Source organism: Sardina pilchardus, chromosome 21, assembly GCF_963854185.1.
Source record: "Sardina pilchardus chromosome 21, fSarPil1.1, whole genome shotgun sequence".
In the NCBI taxonomy this organism is placed as follows: Eukaryota; Metazoa; Chordata; class Actinopteri; order Clupeiformes; family Clupeidae; genus Sardina; species Sardina pilchardus.
The window spans coordinates 21,475,502-21,488,724 of NC_085014.1; the positions used below are offsets into that span (position 1 = coordinate 21,475,502).

The following is a 13,223-nucleotide window of genomic DNA, read 5'->3' on the forward strand; positions in this document are numbered from 1 at the left end:
CGCAGAGTCTAAGTGCTCCCAATGTTATTGCGCCACACAATATAGTTATCCCTCTAACCTGCTTACAAATGCACCACGTTTTATTTCGTCTCACCATACTTGGTTGTATGACTACTCGTGTAACTGTATTTTAATAGGGAAAACATGGAGGTGTTTGGTCGCTTCCAACTTTATCTCTGTTTGGATCCTAATGAATGCATTGGGCTAGCTTAGTGCTATCAAAGTTGCGCCGCGCGCCAGAGCCAGTGAGTGCACGCATTGAAACGTGAGAGGTATGTATCAACTCGTCTTAGTTAAGGGAATAATGTAGTTTAATATGAAAAAACGGTTAAGTGTTCCTTTAATCCCAATGTAGGTAAAACCAAATGAGAATTTGTTCCATCATTATTGTAAAGATACTGTATGCATGGCAATCTAAACATCAAATCAAAACAACACACCTGTCTATATTGACTGTCTGCAGGCAAACTTGAGGCAACATCCTCATGTGTTCAAGATCGAAACTGATGTTTCAGGGGTGGAGCGATGGAGCAGCATATTGAGAAAAGACTCCTTGTTTCCTTTCTGTTTTAGCCATGTGGGAACAGAGACGTCTGCTTGACCTCAGTGGTTTAAACAGTCCATGGTCAGGGTGTGAAATGTCTTTTGGAAATAGTTTTGGGCCGTTGTTGTACTTTTCTGGTATAGATATCCTGCAGGGTAGGGAGAGGTGCTCTGATGGTACCTTTCGCAGTAAATGTCAAGTGTCTGTGAAAGAGAAAGGAAGCATACATTACAATTGACCCTGTCCATGAATATAATCAATGCAAACTACTCTGCTTGTGTGTGACACATAAAAGCAAACCCACACAAGCAGTCAGGCACAATAGTTATAAGTAATGCAGATGTGAACAACATATACTTGTATTAGAAAGTTTGGGAGTGCACTTAGATATGTTCGGTATTTATTTATTTAGTTTAATAGAGAGGCCATTTGAAAGTGACCCAACACTTCTGCGCAGTAGTATGTCTGTGTGTTATCATACCTAATCGTAGCTTTGCCTGCAGATCATCCCCCATGAGTCTTGCAATAGCAGCCACTGGCTCCAGGCTGGGGCTTCTGGATGGCACCTTTAAAAAAAAAAGAATAATAAAAAAAAGGATTGCCTTACAATTAGTTATTGTTGATTAATCTGTAAAATTATAGAATTAAAAAAAATAAGCAAGGTAAGTCTATCAGATGTACAAATATAAACGATAATTACCTTATGGAGGCACCCTTGCCACAATCACCATCCATATTAATTATTGATATCAGTTTATTTCTGAGGGCTCTGTCAATAAAAATAAGAATAAACAAAATGATGCATGCTGTACAACAAACTGAATTAGTAAAACATGGCTAATCGCAAATTCAAGACTACTTTTAAGTAACTGCAATAATCATGCTTACTTTCTGGATTAATGTATTGCATAGCACTTATGACAAACAAATTAGAGCATGCTCAATAACATACCCTATAGTCCACACCCACCACGTTGAGGGCAGCAGCCATGGTTACCATCAAGGAACAGGGAGTGTCATCAGGGTAGACCGACTTTGCCCTGGACAGTTCATAGAGCCCACTACAAAGTCATAACAGACACATGAAAGGAGGGGATAAACTAACCGTTACAGACACAAATACATGCACACATATTAGTGTTATATGCGTATGTGTGTCTATCTGGTGAGTGAACTCACTTGTGGGCTTGGAACTTCTTCCGTATGGACGTGACACACATTTGGAACATTTCAAAATGCACACAGTGGTCTCAGTGGAATCAAGAGTCCAACTTGGGTTCTTGAATCCTTGATTTCTGCCTTCAGAAAAATTCCCTACTTCCATAAATTGAGAGGAAATATCTTCTCCAAACAGTAGCTGGAAGACCTGCAGCACCTACAATCACCATGACACAGACAAAACAAGAGTTAAGTCAAAACATGATCATCTGAAATAATAATACAGTGGCCAAATGTTTTATAGATCATTTAATCGTGAAAAATGTTCTAATATACACGTCTAAATTTACTGGTTGATGTCGAAAATGCATTGTTTCACCTCTTGGAATTGTTGATTCATTGACTTGAAAAAAAGGAAAATATATCAAAATGTAATTGTGGATATTCATTAATTTAGGACCTTTCCTTACCTGATCAGAAGAGTCCACCAAACTTCATCCAGTACACCACTTGTTTCCTTGATAGCCTTTATGGAAAAAAAAAATAAGGACGTTGACACATTAAAGAAAACGCCAAACGGCAAGCTAAAACCTGACCAGCGGTTATAGGCCAGTCAATCTAGCGTTTGACCCATAACTAATTGCAATAGTAATCATTCCAAGTTTTTTGTGATCCCTAGGTATATCTAATTAACATATTAAAAATCTACCTATTTATATTTAGTGGAACATAGTTTTTTTTCAAGGTTAAAGGCAGCAATTTCCAATGCATTTTGCCATTGGGATTTACTACAGGTGAAATGGGTAAAATGTTAAACTAAAGATATCAACTTGAAACTTTCACAGTTGTTTACTCACATTATGGCAACAATTTTTGTATTGCAAGTTTTCTGAAATGTGATGCTTAGATATGCAAATGAGACCAGTTTTACTTAAATATGCAATAATTTGCATATATTTCTAGAACACTAAATCTGAACAATAGGTACAGTCAGCGTCAAAATAATTGCTGCATTTTGCTTATATATTGGATACCAAAAGCCAAAATACAATGGGAATATTAGATATCACTTCATATCACCTCAGAAATGAGGATGTCAAGTCAAGTCAAAATCAATGCGTTTCAATGGAAGTACATTATAGAACAAATGATTGTCAATGATATGGTATGATGGAAGTATCTCAATGCATCCCAAGTCACTTGATATGTTGTCTAAAGGTCAATATCTTCCTTATGTGACTTGGCATGCATTGAGATACTTCCATCATACCATATCATTGACAATCATTTGTTCTTTACTGTACTTCCATTGAAACGCATTGATTTTGACTTGACTTGATTTCCTCATTTTTGAGGTGATATGAAGTGTTATCTAATATTCCCTTTGCATAGGCTTTTGGTATCCAACATATAAGCAAAATGCAGCAATTATTTTGAAGCTGACTGTACCTACTGTACCTATTAGTTTTCTAGAAATATATGCAAATTATTGCATATTTAAGTAAAACTGGTCTCATTTGCATATCTAAACATCACATTTCAGAAAACTTGCAATACAAAAAATCTTTGCCTTCATGTGAGTAAACAACTGAGAAAGTTTCAAGTTGATATCTATAGTTTAAAATTTTACCCATTAAATCCCAATGGCAAAATGCATTGGAAATTGCTACCTTTGACCTTGAAGAAACGTATGTTCCATTAAATATAAATGGGTAGATTTTTTTATGTGATGCAGGAGGGTATAAGGATCAATAAAAAGTATGAAACATTACTATTACTTTTGCAATTAGTTTCATTTTTGGCCCTTTATTGAGCTAGATTGACTGGCCTATTATATTCCCCACGAAATTCAAATTAAGGTAGCACTAGCTAGCAGTTAGATGGTGGGGGCGAATGCTAACTTTCAACAGAAAAGTTTGTTGCCTTTTAAACAGATTGACGGTGAGCTAACCACTAACGTTACAGTTACACTACACAGCAGGCAAGCTTCGTCGACCTACACGTCTCTTACAGAAAAGTAAAACATGACCAACACTTGTATTCACGAATTCAATCCCACTATTTAACAGAAAAAGAGTTTGGTCAGCTTTGATATCGTGTGCTAAAAGTTGCTAGTGCGCTAACCTAACGTTAACGTTAGCTATCATTAAACTAGCTGCTAGTTCTAACGTTAGCACGATAGCTAACGATACTGCGGGTATTCCCCAACCTAGTACATCCTCAGCACAAACGTTAAGTTTAAACATGGACGACGGGAATGTTTCTTAAAAAGTTACAAATGCTGGGCAACTATTTAGACAAACTACATCTTACATTTATTATCTTACCTTGGCTTTCAAACAGTCAAACAGCCGTCGTCATGCAGCCATTGTTCTCGGGCAACTTCGGACTTCCAGGGAGAGACGTCTGCCGACGTAATGACGTCAGATGGGTACCCGAAGGACTGAACCAAGAGCCTGACTGGCTTCGGTTTCACCCATAGACAGTAAACCCTCTCTGAACGAGATTATAGACACCGTTCATGCAGTAAAAATAAACTCTGGACCAACAAAAGAATGGACACTGACAAGTGTCAACTTAAGCCTACCTTACATTGACAGACTTAGAAGGGTCACATTTACTAGACTGCTAGGCCTAGATTCATTCAAATTATTTCCATCGCGCACTACATCAACAGGAACTCATGCGATACCCTACTCATATCAAACTATCGCGTTTCTGCAGCATTGTTTCATGTGTGACATCCCTAATAGTTATAGGGCTGTTCTGTCACAAGAATAGCCGACTTAGTTTATAAGAAATGAAATAACAAATAATCATATAGGCTACAGCTGTCGCCTATTTTGCCCCTTCCTGTTTGGTGTTGGAGAGAGGTCACTATTGATTTTTAATGTTCATGTCACTATTTGCATGAGCCACGACTAAAAAGACTTCCGATAATATCAAACATGTTAAACTAGAAAAAGACTACCTCCAATGTACTTTTAATAAAGAGACATGTAGATCTAATTCATTAATAAACTTAGTTTTGCGGAACGTAGCCAAACAAGAAAACATGATATTGATATGATATTTGCAGGTGTGTGGTTTGGATATTCAAAACCTTCCATGCTAACCTTCCATTAGGTCCTTGCTAACCATTGTGTGACACTCTTATATTATTTAATAACTCAAAAGCACCAAAATCATACATTGGCCTACATGTGTAGTAGTCTAATTACACTGTTCGTCGTGTGCAGCAAATACAACACCTGACATTGTAGACAAATCAAAGAACCTCCTTCCGTATTTGTTTGGGTATTGAATTTATGTGAGTCTATGTCTCTGCTCTGTATGTGTATGTGTGTGTGTGTGTGTGTGTGTGTGTGTGTGTGTGTGTGTGTCTACATGTGTTTGTGTGTGGTGTGTAGCTGTGTGCCTTTCTATGTCTATTGTATAAATGTCTGTGTCTGCTTGTGTGTGTGTGTGTTTGTGTGTGTGTGTGTGTGTGTGTGTGTGTGTGTGTGGATGTGCGTATGAGTGTGTGTGTCTTTGTCTTTGGTGTTTGGGTGTAGCTGTGCTGTGCGTGTCTGTCTACATGTGCAGTGCCTATAAGTATGTGGAACTATGAACAGCCATATACTTAAAACCCTCCAGCTGTTTTTTGTTATGGAGTTCTGGGACCCCTCTCAGAGACCCTCAAAAATCCAACAATTCATGGCTGAAAATGACTGAAATTGCCATTTCTACCCTGATTATCCTGATAAAGATATGAACATAAGCTTTATATTTCCATAGAGCCTAGGTAGCATAGTTTTAAAGACCAAAAGGTGCACCGAGGGGTTATCTACACCACTGAAAGCAGAATTTTCCTCCCTCTAAATTTCGGTCATTTTTAAGAAGCATTATCTCGTATTCGCAGTGGCTTTGGTGGATGGTTTTACTGTTGCTGGAGAAAGGAACATCTACTGATTCAAAAACAATTGTCGTCTAATTGGGCCACACATAATGTGTGCCGTGCCAGGAGGGTCTTTAGCAGGATTTGTCGTGTTTTGGCCTATGATAAACCATATTCAGATCGCCATCACATGGCCATACCATGGCATTACATCACAAACAGATGTAATGCCAGATGTTTTCGATGTAATGGCATGGTATAGCCACTCGGTGGCGATCTGAATAGTCTAGTTTCAAATGTATGACAACCAACAACAACAATGCATGCAGAGGTCTGCACTCTTTGAGTGCTTTTCTAGTTAATTAAAGCTTTCTTTAACAATTTGTCATACAGTGACACAAAAATTGACCATAAATTACCCTATAGTGAGATATTATTACCTGGTTTATTATACTCCAAAACCCGAAAAAAAACCCTGTAAAGACCCTCCTGGCACGGCGCACATTATGTGTGGCCCAATTAGACGACAATTGTTTTTGAATCAGAAGATGTTCCTCTGTCCAGCAACAGTAAAACCATCCACCAAAGCCACTGCGAATGTGAGATAATGCCTCCTAAAAATGACCAATTTTAGAGGGATGAAAATTCTGCTTTCAGTGGTGCAGATAACCCCCTAGTGCACCTTTTGGTCTTTAAAACTATTCTACCTAAGCTCTATATATGGAAACTTAAAGCTCATGTTCATATCTTTATCAGGATAATCAGGGTAGAAATGGCAATTTCAGTCATTTTCAGCCATGAATTGTTGGATTTTTGAGGTTCTCTGAGAGGGGCCCCAGAACTCCACAACAAAAAAGAGTTTGAGGGTTTTAAGTATATGGCTGTTCATAGTTCCACATACTTATCACATATACAAAGTATGAGCCGATTTGGCCGACCCCCATCTTCCTACCTCGTGCTGGTTTTGCCTGGTTTTCTCGTGCAATGACTCTTAAAGTGCACACAAACACACACATACTTATGTCGACAGACACACACAGCACAGTTACACACGAACACACACACGTGGATAGACACACACAGCACAGCTACACACACATGTACAGAGTGTATAACACTGGTAAAAAAATCTTTTGGTAAGAAATGTGTTGAGGAATCTTTTATGGAACTGATTGAGCCAAATCTGAGATTTACCAAATAGATATAGATGAGAATTGCTTGAGTTTACAAAGAGACCTCTCTGGCGCCTCAGCCTGAGTAAAGAATGAGACATATAAATGAGACAAAACTGAGCATTATTTAAAACATAGCTGAGATCTCATTAGTAGATTAAAGGGAGTCTACACTGAGCCCAACACGAGATTTACCAAAGAGACTTAAATGAGAATTTCTTGAGTTTACAAGGAGAGCTCTCTGGTGACTCAGCCTGAGTAAAATATGAGACATACAACATGGACAAAACTGAGCATTATTTGAGACCTAATTGAGATCTCATTTATAAATCAAAGGGAGTCTACACTGAGATAACATAACTCTTTGGCTCCCGAGACAAACCTGAGAAGCGTGAGACAAAGGCAATAATCTCATTTTTGTATCACTGTGATCTCATTATTGTCTAGGAGAAACAAATGAGAAACAAAAGAGATCTCATTCTAAGAATTTCTTTCCTCTGGGCTAGGCGACTAGATAGTTAGCACGCTGATATGAACTGTGGTGTTTCTGTAGATTATGAATTGTTGTCAACATGAAAACATTCAAACGGATTTTTGTGTGTATGCCACTTGAACATACTTGGGCTAAATAAACCCGTCTAGCTAACTGAACACTAAGCTAACCTGTTGACCACTGAGCCGAAACGCTAGGTGTGTGACAACTGGACAACACCCCCTGGGTGAAATTTTAGCAGGCGTATTTCGCGCAAAGACAGTAGAAGATCTCGCATGGTGACATGCTCTGTGGAAACCCAGCGTCAGACGAAGGACGAAGGCTCTAGTGATGGTGATGAAGTGGGGGAAACTATTACTAAAGAACTGATAAATCGACTCAGATTCAGTGGATGGGCGGGGGGCGGGGGACATAGCATGATTGACAGGTGACAGTACAACCTTGAAGTACCAAAGTGCAAAGTCTGAAGTAAAGGCGTTCGAATTAAATGGTGGCGCACGGAATTGCATGAGGCTGAAATTTTAAGTCTTATTCAAAATGAGAACAACAGGCAAATGTAAATGTGATGTATGACTTCAAATTAATTCAACTTCTTATTCAATTGATTTAAAGTTTAATGTAATTCAAAATTCAAATGACATTGATTTAAACTTTAAATTAGATTACATTTAATAATCGTTGAAATATTTAAATTTGATACTTGGTGATATGACTTACATGACATTTTACTTTGTAATTTACTTTATATTTAATTATTGTTACTTTGACCCTTCATAAACAACAACCCTGGGACATCTCCGGACTGGGGTCGGTGAGGATTGCTGTTTGCCACCGGTCTCGGAGGGACGCATAGCTGTTAGTTTTTCTGGTGGTGTGTGCCCCTGCCTCATCCATAATCAAAACTAATATGGAGATTGGGCTGCAGGCTGGCTCCTCTGTAGTTTAGTTCACCCGCCTCGACCACGATTCCCCGAGGTCTCACTCTTTCATCGGAGCTCTTTTTCCTTTCCCTGACCTCTCAACAGAGGCGGGCGGACAGTCACAGCTCATCGCGCTGGCTAGCACAGGCCCAGGTGGCCTCGGGAGCTGGTGAGGTCAAGTTTCGTATCAACTGCGCATGGGCGAACATCTTAAGCATGCGCATATTTGATTGTGCAGCCAGCACGGATCGCGTGCCCACAGGAATTACGTGCAATTAAAGTGCCTGATGTCACTGAACAGTTCCATCTCTCTAACACGCTGCAGGTAAAGCAGCAAGGTTATACACCGATTCGGTGAGCGATTTGTGTATGTCGCCATCTTGTGACAGCGCCATTGCTGCGGTGTGCGTTCTCTGTTGTATGCCAATAATTGCCGGTGACTGAGAGCAGTGACAGTATGAATAAAAAGACAGTGGCCCCCATTTACTAATGAGGGTATCTTAAATTACTGATATTAAATTCATGAATTACTATAATGAAATATTTGTAAACGGAAAGTAGAAAGAGATGTTATCACTGCTGGCTACGTTGAACTGACTTAACCTTATAGCGTGCTAACTAGCATTTAATCGTTATGGACAGCCCACACAGTGATTAAAAAGTAATGTAACGATTAATGTTGGAATTAAATACTTTTTTCAACAACAAGTATGCAATATCAAAATAGGATACAGCAAGAAAATAGACTGTCAACACACATTGCTGTGTTGACGTTCGTCGCAAGCTAACATGGAAATGGAAACAATGGGAAAAAAAATAGCCTCCATGATGAGACCTCCCCAAATCCAGAAAATTTAATGAATTGAAATCGAACAGCGTTGTTATCTTTGGTAAACTCTTAGGTAGCTGTGGTATATATTATGTGACAATATTCAAAGTCTAAATATATAACTATTCAACTATGTTGAAAGTGTAACTGCGATTTCCATAGGAATACATTGTAATAGCCTAGGTGCACAAAAGGCTCTTCCTGTACACTAATTTATTTCCGGGGGAAATTAAACTGTTGTAACGGCATCTTCTGTTATATTATGCGCGTTAAATCTTCCACTCTGACACTGAATATCTTGTTCAACTGATAATAACAATTTCAACACATATAAATCTTTCTTTGTCGTAACGTCCTGATTCCCAGGTGCAGCTTCCAACCGGGTCCGTGTAGACTGGTGTAGCCCAGATAACAATGGGTTAAGCCCTAGCTAGCCTCAGCCAATGAAAGCAGCCTGCACTACGGTAGCTTGGTAGCTAGGGCAACCAAAGTTCAAAACAAATTGAATGAATAAACGACACGAACGATACGAACACAAAAAGATAACGCACGAAAGTTAAAGATAAGAAGAACTAAGAAGAAAAACTAAGAAAAACGATAGCCTAGAAGATAAAGAAGAGATAAGATAGAAAAGACGACACCAACAACGATACCCTAAGCAAATAACACGACAAGATTGATCAACGCTGAGCTTTATGAAGGAGTTCCGAACTGGTCAGGTTTTTTACTGAGATTCGGGGGGTATTCACACCTGCCTTGTTTAGTTCGATTAAAACGAACTCAAGTTCGTTTCTTGCTTGGTTCGGACCTTTTTGACTGGTGTGAATACAATCACTCGAACTCTAGTGCGGACCAAACAAGCGGACCGAGACCCAGCTGAGGAGGTGGTCTCGGAGCGGTTCCTATCGAACCCTGGTGCGGTTCGTTTATGGTGTGAAAGCAGACCGACCTCGATCCGACCCAGTTACAGAAATCTACCTTTTTTGGATTTGACGAGCTCCCGTAGTTTGTGCGCATTATGGGAAATGTAGGATAGCTCCGTGACGCACAACAGCTGTAAGCAGCAGTGGGCTAACGCTTTTTTGCCAACAATAATTTGATTTTGCATCTCCTACCCGTTCCGTCTTCCGTAGGCCTGCTGTTAGCATGTTGGACACACATGAGAGCTCTTCTCAGCTGTTTTGTTGCACGTCTTCGTCGTTGCAAAATTACGAGCATGATATTGTTAAACTTGCATCAAACGGTCTTGACGCTCAAGCACTTCTGCAAAGCTGTAACTGTATAAACTATATTGCTAGGATAATAACGAGTACAGTACGCAAACATAGTATTTACGTGGGCCAACTTTGACTTTGGCTTCCTATTCTTCACCCCACCTACACGTTTACCAGCCAATGGTTGAACGACCTTAGCACATGTGCTTTTGTTTATACATTCTGGTCCGGTTGCAATTAATCACGGTGTGAAAGCGAACCGCACTAAAAAAGAAAAAAAGAAAAAAAAATTGGTCCGGACCAAATAAGTGAACTAACGGACCTTCCTGGTGTGAATACGCCCTCGAAGTCGATGGCGAGCCTCCCAGAATTGAACTCTCATTGAATGAACTTCCCCCTTTCTCTGCCTCCCTTCCTGGTGGTAGGACTATAGACTTTGACTGACTCTGACTGACTTTGACTTTTCCCCCCACCATTGACAACCAGACACAATACTGTACAGAATTGTAATAATTGAAAACATATTGGATTGATTGAAATTATATGAACATTAAAGGTAGGGTATGGAATGAGCTTTTTTGGCCATTTTTGCAAAATCACTTGAAATCCTATTCCTAACCCACTTATAGCCACTAAGTTGGAAGCACTGAAATGGAAATTAAACACGTCAATCATCTGCGGAACGGGCAGGGCTCGAAAAACTCCAGCCAATAGAATTCCTCACCCCATACCATCATTTCACAGCTCGATCGTCAATCTAACGTCTTACTCCTCTTCCTACTCCCCCTCCCCACCGCGCGCGACCCTTTCGAAAGCTGGTGACCGCGAGTCAGTGCTGAAACGAAACCAACTGCCTGCTGCTGCACGTCCATGTTCCCCTCTTGTTGTGTCACTTCATTTCTATACAAACTAACTAAGGCAGCGGATACCTACGGAAACTCAATCACCCACGCAATAAATAAGCTATGTAGCAAAAATTACATTTTACCATGACACGAAGAGTGCTGTAAACATGAAATCGAAACTTAACAGCTTGGAGCTACGGTGGAATAGGCGAACCAACGGGGCAGCACTAAACTCGGATATTTCAGGAGATAATCGCCCTGGTAAGAACAAACCAGATTCTGTTCAAATATACACACCTATGGCTACTGAACCATATGTACTACAACCCTTTGGAGGTGAATAGCCTAAAGAATGTAATTGGGGAAGTTGATGTGAGTGATTGTGCTGTAGACGCCAGGATGGCATTTCATTTAGCCTGGCTCGCTCTCGCGCTGCGCATTTGAATTGTCGCTCGTGCATGGAGGGCGGGACTTGAGGTTGTATATGTTCAAACTCTGCCGTCCGTTTTGCTAATTCCGTACCCAACCTTTAATTTATTGAACATTCTGAATATTTTTATAACTTTAATGTGTATTTTGTAACGACCTTAATATTGTATTAGATAATAATCAAATTGTAGATAAATTAGGGGTGCACCCAGATAGGTTTGAATTGATATTTGTGAACATTGATATTTGTGAATATTTATTGCACTGCACTTTCTATTTATTTACTTATTTGTTTTTATCTTTCTTTTATGGTTATTGTCAATATACTTGATATTGATATTGTCTTATACAATATCAATACTTTAACACATTCTCCATTCATTAAATACTTTAATTTATCTTACTCTTATCTCAAGTCTAATTACTTGCATCAACACTACAGAGCTGCCAACTCTCACGCTTTCGGCGTGTGACACACGATTTTGCCTGTTTACACACGCACTCACGCCATACATGCATTTTCTCACGCAAAACAAAATCTGATTTTGGGCTGAGATTCGTTCATTCCTTTTAAAACTCCCCAACGGTAGCCTATGGCGCTAAGAAGCGCCACTGTACAGTAGTGCAGACATAGACAAAGTTTGCGATAGAAGGAGACACCCGCGGGAGAAAATCGCCATGGTGAGAGAGTAGGCTATGTTGTTGACAATGTTACATATCATTAATTAAGAACTCACTCTCTTAAATTTAAAATCTTGAAAGAAATCCGTTTTTGTGGATGAACTTCATTCCCTAGCCTACATGTTAACTTTAGAATAACTTGCGCTTTTGTTGCACTGTTTTTTTTTTTTGCTGGAACGTGTGGATAAATAACTTCTGGAGAGAGCTAAATCATAGTGCTCACTAAAATCATAAAGGAACATTGCAAGACACTCATCTCTTATATGATCCCTGAAAGATTTTCTTCGACTTGTTAGTGTTTTGAGCATGTATTGTATCTAATGACACAAAGCAAAATTAATTGCATCCACATTTCCTTGTCATGCATCTTTTATTTCACTTGCTTAAAACCATGAGATAGAAAGCTACCTCACGTATTTCTTAAAGCGACAGGCACTCAATTACACACATCACTAATGCACACTCAATTAGTCCTAGGCCTACACACCATTTAAAAATAGGCCTATAAGTAAGTGTAATAGTCTTGAAATCAGTACACAAATGACTAACATTTTTAGCTACTATAATAGTTATGCAGATTGTAAAATATAACATTATCAACAAAATATGTACAGTTACGAATTCCAAAATATATGCTATAGAAACATATGCATCTTTTTCTCTGTGTGTGGAGGGTCGAGCACAATCTTAGATGGCCACTGGTGTGAATGATCACACCATATTCAATATTAGGTTACTGATGATTAAATCACCAAATACACTAAAATTGTATTTTGTATTTATATTGTTATAAAAAAGCATCGAAAAAGTATCGAAATCACAATTCTTGACTTAGTATCGGGATCGAAACAATAATTTTGGCATTGCGACGAGTGCGGTAAAAACTTTTAGTCATCCCCGGCAGAATCTCACTCCAAGGTTTTTTGAAAAGTTGGCAGCTCTGACACTACATATTATGCATCAACACTATCGATACATGTATTATGATTAAGTAACGACCCATGCCCCATGGAAGGTCGAAAGGTAAGGTTAACTTTCGTTGTGTGTCTGTTAACGTTAAC

The 13,223-nt window shown here is 39.1% G+C and overlaps 1 long non-coding RNA gene across 2 annotated transcripts; it reads right to left on the bottom strand.

Moving 5' to 3' along the window:
* Positions 1-252: 252 nt before the first annotated feature.
* Positions 253-2,188, bottom strand: LOC134069044 (uncharacterized). 2 transcript variants are annotated; one of them, XR_009936757.1, is made up of 6 exons: positions 2,173-2,188; positions 1,724-1,919; positions 1,515-1,605; positions 1,245-1,313; positions 1,026-1,110; positions 253-747 (listed from the first exon to the last, which is right to left on the bottom strand). It is a non-coding gene; the product is annotated as an uncharacterized LOC134069044 (long non-coding RNA). The 2 variants fall into 2 exon arrangements; XR_009936756.1 differs by having other exon boundaries at positions 254-747; positions 1,497-1,605.
* Between the last annotated feature and the right edge of the window lie 11,035 nt (positions 2,189-13,223).